The 7,627-nt window shown below is 41.8% G+C and overlaps 1 protein-coding gene across 1 annotated transcript in view; it reads right to left on the reverse strand.

The window, feature by feature from the left end:
• il1rapl1a (interleukin 1 receptor accessory protein-like 1a) overlaps positions 1-5,037 on the reverse strand; it is a 178,838-nt gene extending 173,801 nt beyond the window's left edge. The window contains exon 1 of the mRNA XM_080902276.1: positions 4,267-5,037. The gene's annotated coding sequence lies outside the window, so the exon portion shown is untranslated. The remainder of the gene's footprint in view (positions 1-4,266) is intronic.
• Positions 5,038-7,627: the final 2,590 nt, after the last annotated feature.

The raw sequence follows: 7,627 nt of genomic DNA on the forward strand, positions 1-7,627 counted from the left end.
ACTGTCAATATCTGTGATATTGTATCACATTATGTTTTATAGCATTTTCAAACCCCAGCCTCATTTTCTCCCTCCTTTTTCAAACACTTCATACACAATAACAGTGGATCATTTATAATAATATCACATAAATATATAAATTACTGCTCTTAAACTCCTCATGGGATTTGACATTACCAGTTAGACCTATGAGCAGGAATGTCATGAGTTCAAGCTGGAAGGTCTTCAAACCGGCATCTAAATGCCATTGTCCTAATTTGTGAGATGAAAACGTGATTTATTGTCCATGTATGGTTCCTTTGAAGGCTAGTTAATCAAGCAGTATTCTCTCTGAGATGTTTATTGTTCCTTTATTGTCAATCAATGTGACAGGAAGAAGATGGCTCTTTAAAACATGACCCTTCCCCCAGATATCAATTCCAATAGTCCAGGGACTAAAACAGCATGCAAGTACATGCGTGCATGTGCATGTGCGCACACTCCAGTGAGTGAATTAATGAATTGGCTCGCAACCTTTACTCAACCTTTTCTGCAGCAGGGACACAAATCACTGACCTGTCCTTTCTGCTGTGATGTGGCGATCTGAACGATTTCATCAGATAACAGACAGGCTAAAAGCTAAAAGCTTCCCTGACACCACTCTGTACGCTACATCTATGTGTTATTATGCTGTGATTTTGTGTGTGTAAGGATATAATTGAGCATTTTGAACCTTAGAGCCAATATGCCTCAAATGAATCCTCAGCTCCCACAACAAAATGATTATTCCTAAACAAACCGTGTTTAATCGACTGCGTGCCTCTGCGGCTCTCTCCATCTGGAGGATGCTGTGTGACAGCTTCCCTTAAATTACAAATATCAATCTGCCACAGTGGGAGCTCAGCTGCCAGTGGCCTCATGGGGGTCCACATCAAAGCAACCAGCCTTCAAAACAAAGCCATCAAAATGCTGCGCTCGCTAGACGCTTTGTTCTGAATCAACCATGTTCATCACCTGATCACAACTGTGGTAAATTGACCGAATATTTTGTGATAAAGAAACCTTCCAAAAAAAGAAAACCAAAAAGAAAAAGAGCTAAACTGAGCTGCCTTCACCCAGGATGCTGACCTGAAGTTGGCCCAGTGTGTGGTTCTAGGTCAGCTCTGTGTGGCTCCACTGCTCATTCTTCCCCTACGGCAGGGACCGACAGACGCTAGCACCAAGGGCTCCCAATCTGCCGTGTGATCAGTGGGACTCTCCCTAAGCGTGTTCCCCCTCCTCATGACCGGCTGTCTGCCCCCGGCAACACTACCACTTACACTCCATCCACCCGCTTATTGATAAACTTCACTGCAGGATCGCCTTTGCTCCTAGGGAAAGCAATGGAACTGCAGGGTGGCCTAATTCAATCAGCGTTAGGGGAAAGCACACACGCCATTCATCACCAACGAAAGACCACTTCAGGAAGTCTGTACTAGCGATTCCCTCCATACCAGATGACCATTAACACGCAAACAAATTAGCTTGCTGTGGTCCCACTGGGCACTGATCAGCATGTCTTTCTTGAACTTGGTAGGGGTTATCAAGATTGTTATCACATAATGACATTTTGATACACTGATGTGAATATTATTAGTAATCACAGATAAACAGTACAGTCAATCATTCAGTGCACACTAGATGTCACAACACCCCCATCCCCACCAGAGATAATCGGATTTCCACTTGGGCTGTATATCAGCGCCACAACTGTGTTTATAACACATTTTAGCACCAAAGGTGTCGTAAGAGACTTTGTGTGCTTAGCTCTGTGGAATCCAAAAAGAAAATAAAGCAGGAAAATTGTTTTTTCCCCAAGAACACAATCATCTGTCTTATAAAGAAAGTACTTCATTTTTGGAAAAACTGATAAAACTGGCTTAAAAATAAAAGTTTTATTTGAAAGCATATTTTGTGTGTGTATGTGTTGCAAACATGAAAAGACTGAGAAGAGATTATTTCTTTGAAACTGACATTTTACAGTTACAGCACCATAGTGAGGCATAATTGCTCTTTGTGCCTGCTTTTAGTGTTGGGCTTATTTCTGGTGTCAATAGCTGTTATTTTCATTTAAAAAAAAGAAAGAAAAACAATTGTTCACATGGCCAAGAGAAGCCCCACTTTATGGTGATCAGCTAATGGATTTTAACACCACTCAACAGACACGATGATGCCATTTAAAGCAAAGGCTGTGATCCTGTCCCAATCTATGATAGATAGATAGATAGATAGATAGATAGATAGATAGATAGATAGATAGATAGATAGATAGATAGATAGATAGATAGATAGATAGATAGATAGATAGATAGATAGATAGATAGATAGATAGATAGATGCAACATGTGTGTGTGTGACTCACTAGCTGTCCAAGTATTTAGCACACAAAATGTGACACAAGCCGAGGAGAGTTAGCCTACAGCAGCAACCGAACATTTCTGCCCAGAGTTGAACAAAGGAGCTGTCTGTTTCAGCACCACGGACAGTTCCTGTCATCTCTCCTATGACGAGGTGCTGCTGGCAAGCGCGACGGCCTGCCATTTTTATCTGCTGCACCGTGAAACATCAGACAGAAGTGACTTTACGAATTTATTAGCAAGGCCCCGTGCTCACACAAACTACACTGAAAATTCAGCGTGACGCGGAGACGGTTCAGTTTCACGACTTTTTTCGTTAACAGCGTGAATTGGAGATGAGGCTCACCTCAGTCCCACGGATGATATCGTCCCGGCCAACATCAATAGATAAAGGTTATCTGAAAAACTTCAAAAGTCAAAAAATTATGCTCTGATTAACGATATATGACTCCGGCTTGGTGTCACCTCAAACTGCAGCCTGGCGACGAACCAGGCAGCACTGGTTGTTTGACAGCTAGACAAAGACTTTGGGGCTTAATACCAGCGTGTGCGTATTCAATTGAAGAACACGGTTGCAATGAGTCCAAGAGCCACTGACCACCCACAGTCTCTCCTCATATCTGCCTGTAGTGAGGTTTAAAACACACACACATACGCAAAGAGCATGGCAAACAATAAATAAGACTGGCGATTCTTGATGTTTCCACTAGCGCTTAAATTGTTCAGACATTTATAATCCAGGCGCACTTCCAGAAATAGGATCATCATCTATCACTCATGTCCCTGCGTCATGCGTCGGTATTTGTACGTTTCCACCCAATGGGCCGCGCTGTTCGTCCCTCATGGGTAACTCGTACAGTAGGTCAAAATGGCAAGGAACCCAATCCGATTAAGCTGTCATTTCAATACGGTTACATTTGCGTAATGACGCGGATAAGCTTTGCTCGGGCAGTAAAATAATGACAGCATGTGCGCGAGCTTTGGCATTCAAATATGTCTCCAATTTAAGCTTTACAGCCTAAGTACAGTGACGCACTCTCTCTCACACATACACAGTCATTTCAAACTATCACTGAGAGTGTGTGGGTGTGCACGTGACACACACGAGAGAGAGAGAGAGAGAGAGAGAGAGAGAGAGAGAGAGAGAGAGAGAGAGAGAGAGAGCATAATAAGTTTTGTGTTTTTTTGAGGCTCTCTTTTGTGGCTAAATCATTGCCTCGGTACAACCAGCAGCCCATATCCCTCCATATAAAGACAGGATTGTGTATATAATAAGGCTTACTGGTAGACTGCCTTCAGGAAAAGCTGCTGCTTCGTTTACACCTTTATCTAAATCCTCTCCTTTGTGAGCTCCAGTGAGCCCGGCGGCCCGATGTATGAGACTGCACTGCAGAGGGTTTCTCCGGAATCTCCATGATTGAGCTCATGAGCAAACATATCGTGAGCCAAATACACAAAACAGGAACACTCATTCCCAAAAAAAGAAAAAACTAAACAAAAAAGGCAGGCACTGAGGTTGCCTCTCACATTGCGACGCATATCTTTAGTTTAATTAATTATCTTTTGGCTTCCTGAATGTTTGAAGCCCTTTGTAATCTATATTCGAAGTCAATTACATCGTTTCCACAGCATGTGTTGAACTTCTCCCCTTAAAAGCTTTTGACTGACTCAGAGCTTTATAAAACTGATTTATATTAGCCTTTCTCCACCGGGTATTTTTTCTAGATTAACTACTGCAACTGTCCGACAGAACCACAGACCAGGGGCGATCAATCTGTGGTTGTAATATTAGAAGAGTCGGTTAAAATGAGGTCTGCGAACTTTATCAGATGGTCAGAAAAACCGTGTTATGTCGAAAAGCCAAAAAAAAGAAAAAAGAAAATTGGCCTACCTTCAACTCGATTCCAAAAATGGTACGATGCCGTTTGTCAGTCAGTGAGGAAGGCTTTGGACATCACAACTCCAGGTCAATGGAGAAAACAGGTTTCCATATAGTGTGTGCAAGCTCGTGATAGTCTGTGTTTCGGCGAGGTCACCCATTCAGCCGATCGTCCGGTTTAAATCCAAACAGAAGAATGGAGATTTTTGTCTCTGTCCTTTGGGGGAGAAGTGCGCCAAGTGCTCTCCTACGCAGATGTGACTTTGCGCGCTTGAAATAAAACGGATGATGGGTAGAAGAAGAAGAAAAAAATACGATTTTACTACAGCAAATAAAACATAACATCAAAACGAGTTGGGGCTAAGCTGTCAAACGACTAACCCCTCCGAAAAAAATATCTGACAGCTGACTTTTACGCAAATAGTGTTCGGTTAGCCTGCTAATCCTCTCCTGGGTGCTTGACCATCCTAGGCTCGCTGATTGGTGCGATCCCCACTCAGCCGCGGCGCGGTGGAGATGTGGAAAAGAAATGTATGGATATAATGGCCAGATCCGATGGGGGGGTTTCCTCCACAGCTCCTCTGTAGTTGCAATGCACACGACGAGAGGAATCGCTCCCTGGTCCTAGTGCACCACACACCGTCCCTGCTGTCTCCAACACATGCTGCACCTGCACTCTGGCACCATCATCGCAACTGAACGGCAAAATAGACGAGGGGATGGCGCGGGAGAGAAATTCCAGCAGACATCGATAACTCAATTCAAAGCGCCAAAGAAGTGCAAAAAAATCCGCTCTTCACTTGTTGGAAGAGAGGAAAAGGTGGACAGGGTTAAGAAAGGGAAATACGGGGGTGGGAGGTGCGGAAAAGGAGAGATCAACAGGGAAGAGAGAAGGGACTTAAAACTGCATGCTTCAGCCTCACGCTGGAGAGGAGCTTGAAATAAAGTGCGAGTTCAAAGTATTATGTTGTCCGTTCAAATGGAAATATGAATTATAAACAGCCTACTGTTTAATCTTGTTATTACTTTGTTTTGCGGCTGCGATTAAAAGGAGTTATCCGGACACCTGTCGAATTTGAAACACCGACATCACAATCTCAGAGACATCAGGGAGCTTCTAGGCTACACGCTGCCTTCTTTTATAACATCCTTATTTACAACAGTTTGAAGTCTGACTGAAATTAGAAAATATTGACCTCTTTATGTTAGTGAGCAGCTCTATTTTCTATATCTTTATTATCTCCCCGGTTTCTGTTAAAAACCAAAAGGTAGGTGGAGGCTGAAGAAATACAGTTTGTTGGTTTTGCAGTAAAGTACCATCTTCAGCTTTTACATTCATGTTTTTTCTGATGGACTTGTTTTCAGAAACCTGTGAAATCTACATGAGGCAATAATGTTGTCATTGCGTCATGCAGTTCTAAGCAAAGACACACTGGTGAACAGCTAGACAACAATATACACAACAACAGAGGGAATGTTTCTAATTGAGTAATGAACTTTAGCTTGAAGATTAGTCCACTAAGCAAACACCACACATTAATCAGAATCGTGTAAGCTTCACTGTGAAAGTCACTTAGAAGTTAGTTCATTCTTTGGCAACCATGCTACCAAGAAACTGCCAGCAAATAACAAGATTTCTCTAAGTTTGTTGGACTAAACTTGTTCTCAGGTCTGGATATATAGACTTTGCTTGATTGGCAACTCTCTGACTCATCTGTTAGTTTGTTACATCCATTTTGTCAGGACAAATTACACCTTTTCAGCATCTTATCGGTACCTGGACTGTAGTTATGCCACACACTACGTCTGCCCACATTTAACACCAGCATGTAATCCAGCAGAATACATGAAAACACCTGTGTGGGTGTACAAATCCAATAGAGAATGATTCAGTTCTTGTACTCATCTCCAATTTTGGGTTAGCATGAGCCATCAGTGGTGATGAGACACATCCTACTAATTCATGTAATAGCGGTCTGAAAAAGAAAAAAAAGTCTCAGCTCAGCTGAAATCTCACAGCCAAATGCACACTCAGTGGTGAATTGTTGTTGAATTGTTTGCTCTGTGTGCAATATTTAACACTTTACCCGCTGTCTCCCTCGCACCATTCTGTGCGAATGCCTTCTATTTTAAGCTGGTTTGACATTTTTGCTGGATAAAAATGCTCGTGGTATATTTTTTCTATGTATTTGTTTTTATGGTAAATGATTAATCAGAGAGTTCAGATCAGATCAAAGCCAGGATGAAACCAACACATACTAAATTGAGTAGCCCAATTATCACCATGAGTAATAGTAATAATAATACATTTTATTTGAGGGCGCCTTTCAAAAACCCAAGGTCAGCTTACAAAAGGACAACATTAATAAACAAAGCAATAGTCATAAAATACATAAAATAAGTTAAAATTGCAAAGCAGAACTTGACAACAGGTAAAATCAGCACTAAAGCAAATAAGCCAGTTTGAACAGATGTGTTTTGAGCTGTGACTTAAATGTGGGAAGAGAGTCTATATTTCTTATGGCTGGAGGAAGAGAGCTCCAGAGCCGAGGAGCAGAGTGACTGAAGGCTCTGTTCCCCATAGTGGTAAGACGTGCGAACGGAACAGTAAGATGAATAGCAGATGAGGATCGGCGAGGGCGGGAAACTGTGGTGATATCGAGCAGGTCACACAAATAGGAAGGAGCAGATTTATGCATACACTTGTACGTAAGAAGTAAGATTTTAAAGTTTATCCTGACTTCTATGGTCAACCAGTGAAGCTGCTGAAGAATTGGCGTAATATGAGCTCTTGACGGAGTACGAGTTATGACCCGAGCTGTGGAATTTTGAAGAAGTTGGAGTTCATGAAGGGACCTTTTAGGGAGCCCAAATAAGAGGGAATTGCAGTAATCAATGCGGGAAGTAATACAACTATGGAGAAGGATTGCAGCAGCATGGGGAGTAAGGAAGGGGCGGAGTAATAAGCTAAATTCAGACCTGTATTTTTAAATCAGTGCCTTAAATGCACCACTTCAATATCAATATTAGGCATCTGACTCAAAGGCCGTGTTACTGGAGGCATATTTACTGATTTTTATTGAAACATTTGAAACCTTAAATTGTTTTTCTTAATAAGAGATTCAACATTTAAATGTAATAACATTGCCCAAACAGCTGTCTTATATATGGTGTATGGTGGAGCTCCAGTGCATGCCTTACTACAACTTAATAATTTATCCATCACAGGAAAATGTGAAATAAATAAACCTCTAAGCAGCTCACAAAAAAAACTCCTTTTCTTGAAAAACTCTCTACAGCATCTCTTCTTGGTCAAGTTTCGACAGTTCTGTAAGCCCCACAAACAAAATCCCATATACCATTCACCAACTTG

Source organism: Rhamphochromis sp. 'chilingali', assembly GCF_963969265.1.
Source record: "Rhamphochromis sp. 'chilingali' genome assembly, chromosome: 14".
In the NCBI taxonomy this organism is placed as follows: Eukaryota; Metazoa; Chordata; class Actinopteri; order Cichliformes; family Cichlidae; genus Rhamphochromis; species Rhamphochromis sp. 'chilingali'.